This window comes from Somniosus microcephalus, chromosome 4 (assembly GCF_052327205.1).
Source record: "Somniosus microcephalus isolate GS21.2 chromosome 4, FLI_Smic_1.0, whole genome shotgun sequence".
NCBI lineage: Eukaryota > Metazoa > Chordata > Chondrichthyes > Squaliformes > Somniosidae > Somniosus > Somniosus microcephalus.
Window position 1 is genome coordinate 284,597,256 of NC_140990.1, and position 15,875 is coordinate 284,613,130.

A 15,875-nucleotide genomic window follows, 5' to 3' on the forward strand; every position below is an offset into this window, starting at 1 on the left:
AGGACTCATCTCTCCCATATATAAAAGTGGAAACAAATCAGACCCAAACAACTACCGTGGCATCTGTGTCAACAGTTGTCTAGGGAAGTTATTCTGCAGTATTCTAAATAGCAGATTACTGGATTTTCTTAATAAACATAATATCCTTAGAAAAAATCAAATAGGCTTTCTTCCAAAACACCGCACCACCGACCATATCTATACCCTTCACACTCTCATTGAAAAACATATACACCAAACAAAAAATGGGAAAATATTCGCTTGTTTCATTGACTTCAAGAAAGCTTTTGACTCTATTTGGCACGAAGGGCTCTATTACAAACTTCTTCAGTATGGAATAGGGGGCAAAGTCTATGACCTTATTAAATCGATGTATCTGAAAAATAAATGCGGTGTCAAAATTGGAGACAAACGCACCGGTTTCTTCACCCAGAGAAGAGGCGTCCGGCAGGGTTGCAATTTGAGTTTGACCCTGTTCAACATATATATAAATGAGTTAGCAGATAAGCTGGAGCAAAGCGAGTCACCGGGTCTCTGTTTCCTGGATGAGGAAGTGAGGTCCCTGTTCTATGCGGACGACCTGGTTCTGCTGTCTCCCACAGAACAGGGATTACAGCAACATTTAGACCTACTCGACAAATACTGCCAAAATTGGGCCCTGACAGTAAATCTAAAGAAAACCAACATCATGATTTTTCAAAAAAGGCCCAGATGTCAGGAAAACAAATACCAGTTTACTCTCAGTGATACCATCATAGGACACACTATGAGCTACACTTACCTTGGTCTAACCATTACAGCATCAGGGAGCTTCAACATAGCAGTGAATGCACTAAAAGAAAAAGCCCGAAGAGCCCTATATGCAATAAAAAGAAAATTCTACAACATCCAAATTCCAATCAAAATCTGGCTCAAAATATTTGATAGTATAATCCTGCCCATTGCGCTGTATGGTAGTGTAGTATGGGGCCCACTCAATCACCATAGCTACACTAAATGGGAAAAACACACAATAGAAGCCCTACATGCAGAATTTTGCCGAAGCATTCTTCGCACCCAAAGGAAAACACCAACAAATGCATGTAGAGCTGAACTAGGCAGATACCCACTGATAATAAACATCCAAAAACGAGCACTAAACTTTCTAAATCACCTCAAATCTAGTTCCCCAGACACCCTTCATTTTAAAGCCCTCCAGACCCAAGAGCTGAACCCAGAAACGAGTCCCCTGAGTCAGATGTTACTGAAACTAAGTTCTCCTACCCAGCCGGACCCTGACCAGTCCCAGACCAACACTGCTCCCCAAACACCAATCCGAGTGAACCAAATCATTAAACAATGCAAAGAAACCTACCTGGAACATTGGAACAAAATAACCAAAAGCCAAAGCAGATTAGAATGCTACCGGGCCCTAAAAAGAGAATATTAACTGGCAGACTATCTCTCGACCATCAGAGACACAAAACAGAGACAGACCCCCACCAGATACAGACTAAGCGACCACCAACTGGCAATTGAAAAAGGAAGATACAAGAAATCCTGGCAACCTAAAGAAAATAGAATATGTGATCACTGTCTGGCCGGCGAGGTTGAGACAGAGGTGCACTTCCTCCTAAAATGCGAAAAATTCAACAAGACAAGAAACATATATTTTGACAAGCTCAGCCTTACAACCCCAGATTTCAAAGAATTGGATGACCTGTCAAAATTAAGAATAGTCCTGGGGGAGGGAGACAGACCATATCTTGGTGCCCAATATGTAACAACATGTCACAACCTGAGGAACAGTGAGTGACTAACGAGCACACCCATAGCACATATACTCTAAAAATGTTTAAATTAATACCGAATGTACCCAACGACTGTTCTAAATTAATACTGAATGCACCCAACGAGGGTCAACGACTGTTTAAATTAATACTGTCTGTACCCAACGAGGGTCAAAAACGTTTGACACCTACAGAATGTTGGAAACCTGTACTTTTTGTTATGTAAGCTTTGGCAATATGGTTCCCTGTAAACTTTCATGCCAATAAAGCATTTAAATTTGAATTTGATTTGAGAGACGGGGAGAGAGAGAGAAACTGGGAGAGAGAGAGACTGGGAGACAGAGAGAGAGAGACTGGGAGACAGAGAGAGAGAGACTGGGAGACAGAGAGAGAGAGACTGGGAGACAAAGAGAGAGATAAAGAGACAGGGAGAGAGAGAGATTGGGGGGGGGAGAGGGAGAGGGCTAGAAATTCGGTATCGCCCCGTTTGGAGAGGGAAGGAGAGAGAGAGAGAGGGAAGGAGAAAGAGAGAGAGAGAGAGGGAAGGAGAGAGGGAAGGAGAGAGAAACAGAGAGAGAGAGGGAAGGAGAGAGAAACAGAGAGCGAGAGAGGGAAGGAGAGAAAGAGGGAAGGAGAGAGAAAGGGAAGGAGAGAGAGACAGAGAGGGAAGGAGAGAGAGAGACAGAGAGGGAAGGAGAAAGAGAGACAGAGAGGGAAGGAGAGAGAGAGACAGAGAGGGAAGGAGAGAGAGAGACAGAGAGGGAAGGAGAGAGGGAAGGAGAGACAGAGAGAGAGAGGGAAGGAGAGAGAGAGACAGAGAGGGAAGGAGAGAGAGACAGAGAGAGAGAGAAGGAGAGAGTGAGGGAAGGAGATAGAGAAGAGAGGAAAAGGCCCGGCCCGAGTCACCCCAGCTGAGTAGGCTGGGCACAGTGAAAGCATTGATTTCTTTATGACAGCACAAAAACTGCTCTGACATCATAGCAGCTCTTCGACATCATAGTCACTCATTGCTAATTCCCCCGTAGGATTGGTCAACCGCTAATGAGCGGAATTTTGAATGTTTTTTGGATACCGCCGGCACAATTTTTGTCTCACCGAAAAGTAAATACGCTTATGACCGTTCCGGAATCGTAAGCTTTCTTTTGATGTAACACACGCTCTATAACTTTTGAGTGTATAGAGGATGGACGGACAGACAGACAGACAGAAGAGCAATTATATATATATATAGATAGATTATAGATTATAGATAGATAGATAGATAGATTGTAGAGTAAAGATTTAACACCCCCTTTGTTAGATTAAACGTCAAATGTAATGTGGCCAGCATCCCTTCAAAGATCCCGGCTGAAAACGCATCATGAATGACGTCACCAGACCCGCTCCATCTAATTGGACCGGGTAACGCGCTGGGTGGGTTTAATAGGCCCTATTAAGGTAAGTTCATTTTCAACAGCGTGATGGAGTCAGTAATGGGGTCGGGACCCGACATGGCCACCGCCCGCATTGGTCCCACCAAGGTAAAGAAAATTACGGCCAATGTCTTTTATAGGATCTATATGATACCTATGCTCTATTCCATGTGCTATACAACCCAAGAACTTAATTGCCTTATTTACCACAGACAATTTCAATGGTCTGTGCACTGACAACCCCACATCATTTTCCTGTGCTGTATCTTGTAGACTATCATTTAATTTATAGTTCCAATGTTTATTCCCTTTTCCAAGTGTTATCACTTTGTACTTGTAGACATTGAGGCCGCGGTTTCGCCGGCCGAGGCGGGTTCAGGGCAGGAGAGGTCGTTGTCGGGATACGGCCCCGCTGCCTACTGAAGCCTGCCGGAAAAGAATTTTACGTTAATGGGCCTTGTTAAGCCCGCCTGTCGCATTCCCCGACCCTATTAGAAAGTGCGGGTCAGGTGACGTCAGCACTGATGCTTCTCTTGCTGGTTTATTTAAAGGGCCCATGGCCCCACTTCATTCAACTTCCGAATTTGAAACGACCATTGCTGAGATAGCTTGTTCAACTCCAAAAATGACCTCTCAACAGCAGAGGGCTGCACCTCGATTCAGTGATGACTCCCTCCATGTTCTTGTGGAGGGAGTCGGAGCACGCAGTGGGGTTCTCTTCCCTGCCAGTGGTCGGAAGAGACCTCCCCAGGAGACCAAGGCAGCCTGGCTGCAAATAGCTGAGGAGGTAACAGGCAGGTGTGTGGTGATGAGGACTTGGCTTCAGTGCCGCAAGCATTTTCATGATCTTCTACAACCTGGAAAAGTGAATATAAAGCCACACTAACTTTCATGCTCCTGTGTCTGTTATCACTTCCCCAGCACTCAGCATTCCCAACCCGACTCATGCACAGCGCAACTCAATGCAACATCTCTTGCACCTTCACCCATCCCTCTCTATCTAACTACATTATTGCATCCCCATCTTACTATGCACCCCAAACACTCATCCTAATGTAATGACACCAACTAGCAACACTAAAGGAGGCAACTTGTTACATCCACCCCACGCCATTATAGTCTCCCTATAAAGATCTAACACACTCATTCGTTACACTAATTTCATCACTCACTCAACCTTCTCTTTCCCTCCTTGCAGAAGAAGAGAGCCCATAGCAAGAGGGACAGGGGGAGAACGGGAGGTGACCCTCAATCACTGGCCATTCTGACTCTTGCAGATGAGGCTGCCCTGGAGATCACTGGAGCGGTGGACCAGCCGGAAGTGGGGGATGGAGAGGGGGGCTCATCAGAACAACCTGGTGACAGAATCATTTCCCATACACCTACACGTCATTCATCAGTCACTCATATTGGGGCTGATGTCAAAAGGAATTGATTGCGCATAATGTACTTATTGGTATGTGTATGAAATGTACATATCACCTTCCCGTGCAAGCGCAGGAGATGCAACACATGCCCTTTTACCTCCTCCCTTCCCACTGTCCAGGGCCCCAAACACCCCTTCCAGGTGAAACAGCGATTTACTTGTACTTCTTGCAATTTAATATACTGTATTCGCTGCTCACGATGCAGTCTCCTCTACATTGGGGAGACCAAACGCAGATTGGGCGACCGCTTTGCGGAACACCTCCATTCAGTCCGTACGGGTGACCCTGAGCTTCCGGTCGCCTGTCACTTTAATTCACCACTTCACTCCCACTCTGATCTCTCTGTCCTCGGGCTATTGCATTGTTCCAATGAAGCTCAACGTAAGCTCGAGGAACAGCACCTCATCTTTCAATTGGGCACTTTGCAGCCTGCCGGACTCAACATTGAGTTCAACAATTTCAGATAATTATCCCTGCCCCCATTTTTCATGCAGTATGATTTTTGCCATTCCCATTTGCAACATTTTATCTTTCCTGCCTCTTACAAAAGTACAGGATATTCTTTCTATTTCTTCCTCCCCTCCTAACCCCCCCCCCCCCCCGTCTCTGCACCTGCTTAATATCTGTTACATCTCCAGCTTTTTCCAGTTCTGATGAAGGGTCCCAGACCTGAAACGCTAACTCTGTTTCTCTCTCCACGGATGCTGCCTGGCCTGCTGAGTATTTCCAGCATTTTCTGTTGTTATTTCAGATTTCCAGCATCCGCAATATTTTGCAATTATATCATTTATCTAACTGATATCTTCACTCTACCACAGGTCCATCAAGAATCACCCCCAATGTCCATGAGGAATATCAAGAGGAATCCTGAGAGGAGGCTCCAGCCTCTGAGGGCACAGCATCACCTCTGATAAGGCAAGCCAGCACCAGTGCAGATAGGCACACCTCGGTGGGTCGTACGCATGATAGAGTAATGTTGTCATCTGGTGTCTCACAAGTCACAAGTGAGCAAGAGGAGATGGTGAAGACAGGGTCAGCAGTGGAGACTCCTCGTCAGAGGGAGCAGGAGTCTCCTAGCTCTGCTCAGCTGCATGCACAAGCTGAGCCTCGGGGGCCATCAATGAAGAGAGCGGTCCTGGAGTTGGAGCAACAAGTGCAGGAGGCTCTGACAGGTTTTGCAACCGCGGTGACTGAGTGTGCAGAGAATGGAGGAGCCCATCTCAAACATGACCAACACCGTGGCACACACTTGCGACTGTTGTTTCCTCCATGCATAGGATGGCTACCTGCATGGAGGACATAATGCGCCAGTCGCTTGAGCACATGGCCTTAATTCAAAATAGATGGACATCTATTGAGGAGAGAAACCAAAGGCTCTTTGATGTCCTTGCTAGGAGGAATGTCAATGTAGACATACGTCCTTATGGCCCCACTGATGTGCAGCAAGGTGCTCTCCAGATACTTGCTAGCAGAGAAGAGCGGGTGACCCATGAGAGGGATGATGGTGGGAGGGCACATGTAAGTGGAGGCTCCTCTCCAAGCGCTCACACTTCAAGCCCCTTGCCTACCCCTCAGTCAGAGCCCCAGATGCCTCCACAGACAGCGATGGCCGAGTCTGCCACTGCACAGTCGCAGGAGGAGCAGACTTTGGTGGGCCCACACAGGCTCCAAAACCCAGAGGACGACCGCCAAAGGCATCTAAGCAGATGCAGCAAGTGAGTAGGGTGCCTCTACCTCTGCTGAAGCCACAGGGGTTGGACCATGTAGAAGCACTCAGAAAAGAAAGATGCCACACAAATAGAGTCACAAGGGTAGTCACTTGAATGTTTCTTTCAATGTTATTGACAAGTTTCTGTTAAAGTGATTTTGTCCATTAAATCTTTACATGCGTGAACTTTGTGGTTCTTGGCAAATGTGTGTTGACACTTGGAAGTGGCAGAGTGGATGGTCAGGGCTATTTTAATCTCCATCAATGGTGGTGACATTGAAAAGATAGGACTGGTCATTGTAGGGATGGTTAATGGTGTTGATGTGGGCTGATGCCAATGTGGCAACGCATGTCTGTTTTGCGTGAACTTAACTAAATCTGGCCATGATGAGGTGATTCCTGGCTTCACAGGCAGCAATGTGGTCGTGTACTGCTGCCATTGGTACTGGCGGCTGCTCAAGGTCTTCATCATCCTCATACTCAAACTCATGCTCCTCCTCCTTGTCGTCCTCCTCCGAAGTGGCTGTGTGCTCTGCGCCTTCTTCCTCCTGCAGTGCTAATCCTAGCTGCTGCGCTGTATTGTCCAGGGCGCAGCAGATCACAACGATTCTGGAGACATTGGCTGCAGAATTCCAGATGAGCAATGTTCAAATATTTCCCTTTATAAATAAGCTTCAATACTTCCTCAAGCATTTATAACAGATTTGTCAAGCATGATCTGTCCCCACAAAGCCATGTTGACTTGCACTCGATTACTCTAGGTGTTTCACAATACCCTTTATCAGGTTAATCTCTCGGGGGAGAAATTCCCCTTGAGCCCCATTTGGGGCGCTAAATCAGAAAAGCTGGAAAAGTTAGCGCCAGGCGCGATCCTCTTCCAGCCTCACTGAAAATCCAATTTTTTGCTCTAAGAGGGAAGTGGAATGCTAAATCAAGCGCTCCACTTCCTTCTTGGAGTGCAAGAGGGGGGCATGTTCATGACCCGGGGCGGACCCGGATCGATGTGCTCAGCAGCGCCATCAGTGGCCAAGCATAGCGATGCCGCGTTGCAGGGGCTCTTCCCTGAATTAAAGGGAAGGGTCCCACGCTGCGAACTCTGCAGTTTTTTTTCAACTTACCTGGCCACCGGGGAGCGGGGGTGCCACGCGATCAGCCAGGCACTCAAACATTGTGCCGGACTGACCGATCGCGGCACGGACCCCGTGTCTGGAGGCGCAAATTTTTTTTTTTAATCCGAATTTTTTTTCAGGGTGGCTGGCCACCTCACCTTTAACTTCTGCCCTGCTAGCGGCCGACTGCCCTGCTTGCGTCCCCCTGCAGCAGTCGCTGCCATCGCCTGGCACTGCTGCAGGGGGTGAAGGGGTATTTTTATGCCGGGGCACTACCGGGGCAATGTGCCCGGAGATGACATCATGATCAACGTTCCTGGGAGGACTGGAGGTAGATAAACAATGGCAAACATTTAAAGATAGAATGACAAAATTGCAAAAATTGTTTATACCAATCTGGCATAAAAGGAAATCTAAAAAGGTGACTCAACCGTGGATAACAGGGGAAATTAGAGACAGCATAAAATCCAAAGATAGGGCGTATAAAATAGCCAAAAAAAGCGCCAGAGCGGAAGATTGGGAACAGTTTAAGATAGAGCAAAGGAGGGCAAAGGGCATAATCAAGAGGGGCAAAATAGCTTACGAAAACAAGCTGGCGGAAAATATAAAAACTAACTCCAAAAGCTTTTATAAGTATATCAAAAGGAAAAGACTGGTGAAAACCAAAGTTGGTCCATTGCAGTCAGATACGGGGGAATATATAATGGGAAATAAGGAAATGGCAGATCAACTAAATGCATACTTTGGGTCAGTCTTTACGAAGGAAGACACAAAAAACCTCCCTGGGATATCGGGAAAAATAGGGACATTGGCAAAGGAGGAACTGACGCAAATCAATATCTCTAAGGATATGGTGTTAAGGAAGCTAAAGGGATTGAAGGTGGACAAATCCCCAGGGCCTGATAACATGCATCCTAGGGTACTGAAGGAGGTGGCCCTAGAGATAGCGGATGCACTAAGGATGATTTTTCAGAATTCATTAGACTCGGGAACAGTACCGATGGATTGGAGGGTAGCTAACGTTACCCCACTATTCAAAAAGGGGGGTAGGGAAAAAGCAGGTAATTACAGACCTGTAAGCCTTACATCAGTTGTGGGCAAAATGCTGGAGTCCATCATTAAGGATGAAATAGCGGAGCACTTAGCAAATGGGGACAGGATAGGACAGAGTCAACATGGATTTACAAAGGGTAAATCGTGCTTGACTAATCTATTGGAATTTTTTGAGGGAGTAACTGGTAGAATAGATGGGGGAGAGCCAGTAGATGTGGTGTACCTGGACTTCCAAAAGGCCTTCGATAAGGTCCCACATAAAAGATTAGCATGGAAAATTGAGGCTCATGGGATAAAGGGGAAAGTTTTGGCGTGGATAGGGAACTGGCTGTCAGATAGAAAACAGAGAGTTGGAATAAACGGCTCATTTTCTGAATGGCAGGCAGTAACAAGTGGGGTACCACAGGGATCTGTCCTGGGCCCCCAGCTGTTCACAATTTACATTAATGACCTGGATCAGGGAGTCGGATGCAGCATTTCCAAATTTGCAGACGACACTAAACTAGGAGGGGGGGTGGGCTCAGAGGAAGAGACCAGGAAGCTCCAGAGCGATTTGGACAGACTGGGCGATTGGGCGGATAAATGGCAGATGCACTATAATGTGGACAAGTGCGAAGTTATCCACCTTGGGTGCAGGAACGGGAGGGCAAATTATTATTTAAATGGCAATAGATTGGGAGAGGGGGAAGTACAGAGAGACCTGGGTGTTCTTGTACACCAGTCACTGAAGGCGAGCATGCAGGTGCAACAGGCGGTCAAGAAGGCAAACGGTATGCTGGCCTTCATAGCAAAAGGGTTAGAATACAGGAACAGGGATACCTTGCTGCAGCTGTACAGGGCACTGGTGAGACCACACCTCGAGTACTGTGTACAGTTTTGGTCGCCTCATCTGAGGAAGGATGTTCTTGCCATGGAGGGGGTGCAGCGGCGATTCACCAGGCTGATACCAGGAATGGCGGGAATGACCTATGAGGAGAGACTATGTAGTTTAGGGATGTACACACTGGAGTTTAGAAGATTGAGAGGGGACCTCATAGAAGTGTATAAAATTCTGACAGGTCTAGACAGACTGGATGCAGAAGGAATGTTTCCCTTGGCGGGTGAGAACAGAACTAGAGGACATAATTTAAGGATAAGGGCTAAACCATTTAGGACAGAGATGAGGGGGAATTTCTTCACTCAGAGAGTGGTGAACCTGTGGAACTCATTGCCACAGAGGGCAGTGTATGCCAGCTCATTAAATATATTTAAGAGGGAATTAGATATATTTCTACGGGCAAAAGGGGTTAAGGGTTACGGAGAGAAGGCGGGGACGGGATACTGAATTAAAGGATCAGCCATGATCTCATCAAATGGCGGAGCAGGCACGAAGGGCCGAATGGCCTACTCCTGCTCCTATCTTCTATGTATCTATGTATCTATGATCTCCGGGCGCATGAGATCAGGGCGCAACCTGATAGCACTGCTACTAACCTCCTGCAGAATTTGGCCTTACCGCCCCATTAGTGCCTTCCACGGGAGGTGCAAAGGAGGGGAATTTCTCGCCCCTAATGTTTTATCCATGACAGATGTCAGGCTCACTGGCCAATAATATTCAGGACACTTGTTTTGCCCATTTTTAAGTGTATGTGTTACATTCCCTTCACTCCAATTCTTTGTCAGAATTCTCAATTCCAATGGTGCTCAAAACATCCCTGCTATAACTTGAAATAAAAACAGAAAATGCTAGAAATACTCAGCAGGTCATGCTGTGGAGAAAGAAACAGAGTTAATGGGGGGAATTTTGCGGGGGGTCAGCGGGTGCGATCAGAGGCGGGTCGGGTGGGAAAGTGTTTTTTTCTGACAGCGGGTCAAGACCCCGTTGCGAACCCGCCGCGCCTTTACCAAATGTCGGCTCTGCCAGCGCTGAGCAGACCCAACATGCAGTGGCGGTGGAGGTAATTAAAATCATTAGTGGTTTTTTTTACAGCCACTTAACAATGGTTTTTTCCCAGCTTTTTCAATTTGACAGGTTACCCAGCAGTTTCCCGCTGTGCCTAGACCTCATCTGTGAAACTGAGGCAGGAGGCCATTGAATCAGTTGATGAGTTGATGGCTTCAAATGTCAAGTCAAAGCTCCTAGCATTTTGAGAAATGTCCCCTTAACCACGAGCTTCTCTAAACTGCATTTCCACTACAGATTCAGAATGCTGCAAGTCTTTACACAAGTCTCCATCCAGTCTGACCTCATTACCTCTCCCACCAGTAACAGATCGCTTCTGTCATCTCTACTTCACCTGCATCCATTCTATTAGCATTGGTGCCCTTTATACTCTCTCAGCCTGGTCCTCAGAATGCCACCACAATTAGCCCGCACACCAGCAGCACCAACATCACCAACCTTCTCCGCAATCACCTGATGTTGCACAGGACACAGAGCATCAGCACCCAAGAAAATTGGTGCCTGGGAGGCCAGGGATGGTCTCACCAAGGCCAGATTTACTTCACTTGGCGCTGCACACCCTGGCTGCCACATGATGCGCCAGGTTGGCACCGCCTCACACCAACACCATAAAGCATCCCTACAATGCCCAAGCCATTCCTTTCACAATCATCACCATTGCCAGGGGGGGTAACATTATGTTTTACCATTCACGGCAACTCACTAAGCCACTTCCAAAGGTGCACACAAATCTGTCCAGGAACGCAAAGTATTGAAAATAAAGGTTTCAATGTTTGACAGCACATTAACAGAAACACGAACATTAGATAAAACACCCAAGTGTCTATCCCTGTGTGTTGTTAGTAGGTATGATTGCATTAGGATGAGGGTGAGTGTGAGGAGTGGCTAGTGAGATGGAGATGTGATAATGTAGATAGTGAGGGATGGGTGGAGGTGCAAGGTAAGTTGGTGTGAGTAAGGATGTGCAGGAGTAGGGTAGGGAAAGCAGAGTGATGGGGATGTGATGAGAGGCAAAGCAGGATGAGGTTGAGTGTGGCTTTGTACTAAAGTTTCGTGATCTGCTGAGATCATGAAAATGTTTGTGGCACTGCATCCAGGTCCTCCTGACCACATCCCTGCTTGTGCCCTCCTCTGCAATGTGCAACTAGGCTGTGTTGATCTCCTAGGGAGGTCTTCTTCGGCCATGGGAAGGCAAGAGGACCTTCCTGTGTGCTGTGACTCCCTCCATAAGTATATGGAGGGAGTCATGGGAGAGCCTGGGTGCAGTCCTGCACCTCTGTGCAGTGCTCGTCAGTGTTTGCAGCACCTCAATGCTGTAGAACACTGACAGCACAACTGTCAAATTAAAGCTGGCCATGGTCCCTTTAAGGAAACCGGCTGATGATGCATCATCAAATGATATCATCAGACCCGCTGCCTTCAATTGACCAGGAAACTTGCTGGCCGGGCTTAACAAGCCCAATCATGGTAAATTCATTCTACACAGTGGGCTGGAGCTGACATTTGGGCCAGGACCCGCTACCAACGTCGCCCGCCACGGACCGGCCAAGTTTGGTAAAATCCAACCCAACGTTTCAGATTGATGACCTTTCATCAGAACTGGAAAATGTTAGCAATGTAACAGGTTTGAAGCAAGTACAGAAGCGGGGAGAGGGGAGGAAAGAACAAAAGGGAAGGTCTGTGATAGGGTGGAAGGCAGCAGAGCTTAAATGACAAAAGGGATGATGGTGCGAGGCAAAAGGTGATGGCAATAGGACAAGTAAAGAAACAAAAGATGGGTCTAGAGGAGGTGTAAATGGCAACAGCAGAATCATTACCAACAGCTGCTGCCCAGAGAAATGGGAGCAGTGGTTATCATCTGAAATTGTTGAACTCGATGTTGAGTCCATATTTGACCAGTTTCATTGACTACCCTTGTATGTAGGCCATCTTGATCCTCTTTCTGTGCCTTCAACATTTCCATCACCTTAATATCACAATGACTATGGTCCTTAACATTTTCATTAAACTTCCCAGCAAGTCAACCTTCTTTTATCAGAGAGTCAGCAGTTTCTTCTATGAATACCAATTCAAAGAAATCGAAGTTTGCTGAAAACAATTCACCCAAAATATATAAATTTAAGTCTAAAAAAGATCTCATGATGCCTGCAGACAGATTGAAGTAGCTTGTTTTGATTTGGTAAAACTTACACTGAAATGAACAATCCCAATAGTTTGTATTGATTTCTTTGTACCTGTGATAGCAGATTTAAGCCAACTTCATGACATTTTCCTGATTTATGACCCTTTAGTAGATAAAACTTTAAAGTTATTGGACATTGGCTCCCAGATTAAAAAATGGATAGGGTTCAATGAAAGAAAAGGTAGAAAAATGTACACTCTATATCAAGAAACAAAGGCCTAGAAATTCATTAAGGCGCTGCCAGCTTTGCGGCCAGAGGGCGTCTGCGCCAAAAATGAGTTTGCGCTGATATTCAGCGAAGTGGTATTGGCGGCGGTAGCCGTTAGCGCTGCGCCGGCACCGATGACGTCATCGGTGTGCGCAGCGCCCCGGTTCCGCCCCGAAACTGGCCCGATCCCCATATTTAGTAGCGGCCGCCTCCTCCGAAGCGGCCGCAAACAGCGACCAGAAAACGGGGCCGTGCTGTAGCCTTAGTGGGGCGCTTTAAAGGGGAAGGTGCGGCCTGCCGCTTTTTCGGCGGCCACCTGCCCGCACCTCCTTCCCCGGCCTCCTCCACCACCCCCCCCCCCCCCGCGGCATTGCCGGCTGCTTTCCGCGAACCCGGCACTTCTCCGTGGTGCCGGGCTCATTTGCCGGCACTCTCCAGCGGCGATCTCCCCGTTGCAGGCAGCTCCCCCTTAAGAGAAGGAGGAGGCCTGCAGTACCGCAGCCTGCCGCTCCGCAGCGGCTGGCGCAGCGGCGCCAAGAGCGCTGAAATTCAGTGTCAGCGCCCCAAGCGGAGGCGGGCACACCCTGGTATAGCGCCCGGTTCCGAATTGGGGCGCAAACACTGAATATCTGACGATCGCTAATGGCTCCCCGCCCAGCGCTAACTTTTGGGCGCGAGCGAGCTGGCCGCCCCAAAGTGAATTTCTAGGCCAAAAAGTTTAGATTCATCTTGGTATCCTTTCATTTCAGGTGTAATCAGAATGAATGATTATATGATCTTTTAGTGTACTCACCAAGCAGCTTCTTGACTAGTGATATTTATGCTTTGAAGTGGAATTCAATGCATTAAGTTCACAGAAATGGAATACAATATGCTCCACTGAAATAAGTAAGTGATAAGTAAATATATGTACACCTCTTGTATTCCATCTGTCAATGAATAATATTAGCTGTTAAATTAAGATTTATTTTTCCTTCATTACATATTTTCAGTTAGCTCTTGTGAAGTGTACCTTGAGTTACTTACTCATTGATCCCATTTTCTCTATGGCTGCACAGAGATAAATTGCTTTAAAACAACATTCCAAGTGTGGAAGCTGCAGCAAAATCCGTTAGAGGGCTTGTAGTTAGATATCTTAGTCACACAATCCTGCTTCCTCTTCTTCAGTCTGAGAATTGCAATTAAACAAGTTAACTAACTCAATTTGTGAGTGAGTTAAGACAGAAAATCCCAAACTGTTTTTTCTCTGTATCCATTGCAATGACTCCTGTTAATGGAATAATGTTACTTGTAAATAATGGGGGAATTTTAACCCCCAAAATGGGTGGGTTGGGCTGGTTGGGAAGTTAAAAGAGTTAAAAAACGGATTCCCGACCCCAACCCGCCTCCAACCTGCCCACTTCTGGGTTTTAAAGGAGGCATGACAGGGTGCGGGCAGCCAACCCGCTCCCAGGAGGCAGGTCGCCCATTTAAATATTATAATGAGGCTCCGTGCCTCATGATGATCCACCACTACAAAATTAACTCTGGCTGGCTGAGTTTCCTAGGCCTTGGGAAACCCGCCAGCTAAAGGGAGATGAGGACTGCTGGATCCAGGAGGTAAGTGCCTTTCCACTTACCTGCTGGATCCAGTGTCCCTGCCTCGCCAACCCCCGCGATCAGACACCACCTCCCCACCCCTACACTTCCGATCTCCCACCGAGGTTTCTGAACTGCTTCCCGAGGCCTCAGTTTTTCCCACAACCCTTCCCATCTCCACTCAACCTCCCTCCCGAGGCCTTCACTCGTCGGTTCCCCCCTCTGGATCCCAAACCCCCCTACTGCCCCGATCCTCCTCTGGCCACCCTCCTCCAGCCCAGATCCATCTACTGCCTCCCCCCTCTAGCCCTGATCCTCCTCCGGCCTTCGATCCTCGGCCCCCAGCCCCAGTTCCTCCCTCCTGCCGACCCCCCGCAACCCCCGGCCTTCCGACCTCTCTCATCCAGCCCCGACCACCCTCCGACCTCTCCCATCCAGCCCCGATCACCCTCCGACCTCTCCCATCCAGCCTCGATCACCCTCTGACCTCTCCCATCCAGCCCCGATCACCCTCCGACCTCTCCCATTCAGCCCCGATCATCCTCCGGCCTCCCCCCTCCAGCCCGAATACTTCACTGGCTTCCCTCCTCCGGCCCGATCCTCACCCTGCTTCCCCCCTCTGGCCCCGATTCTCCTCCAGCCTCCCTCCTCCAGCTCCGATCCTCCTCCTCCCTCCCCGATCCTCCTCCGGCCTCCCCCGTCCGACTCCGATCCTCTGGCCCCAATCCTCCTCCGGCCCCAATCCTCCTCCGACCTCCCCCACATCCCTCCCTCCCTCCCTTCTCTCTGCAGCCTGGTGCCACAGGCCTATCCACCCGCCAGCCGGCCTCTCCATCTGGCCCTTGCGGGAAACCTGTTCTCCCGACCGCTTTCCAGCCCCCCCACTCCCTACCCACCTCCAAATTAAAATGCTGGCCAAAGAATTTACTTTTGACCAGCTAACATTTCACATAGTTTACAGCTCAAATTACACATATGGAGCAATTTCCCCACTATCCCCCTCACCTGGGCACAGGTAGGCCGCGATTTTGCCAGCCGTGGCGAGTCCGGTGCGGCTGGAGCAGACAGTGCGCTCACACTCCGCTCCAATCTTCATCCTGCCTCCTCCAAATGATTTTGCCCTGATTGGGCTTGTTAAGCTCGCCGTGCAAGGTTCCCGGCCAATTAAAAGGAAGCGGGTCTGAAGACGTCATCTGATGATGCGTCATTAAGGAAACCAGCTAAAGGTCCACATTGATTTTGACAGTTGTGCTGTCAGTGTTCTGCAGCATTGAGGTGCTGCAAACACCGACAAGCACTGCACAAAGATGCACGGCTGCACATAGGCTCTCCCATGACTGAGTCACAGCACGCAGGGAGGTTCTCTTCCCTTCCAATGGGTGGAAGAGACCTCGTCAGGACACCAACGCAGCCTGGTTGCACATTGCAGAGGAGGACACAAGCAGGGATGTTGTCAGGAGGACCTGGCTGCAGTGATGCAAACCTTT

The 15,875-nt window shown here is 48.3% G+C and overlaps 1 protein-coding gene across 1 annotated transcript in view; it reads right to left on the minus strand.

Moving 5' to 3' along the window:
- Positions 1-15,875, minus strand: part of dpp10 (dipeptidyl-peptidase 10 (non-functional)) — a 1,285,183-nt gene that overhangs the window by 901,297 nt on the left and 368,011 nt on the right. The window lies entirely within an intron of this gene.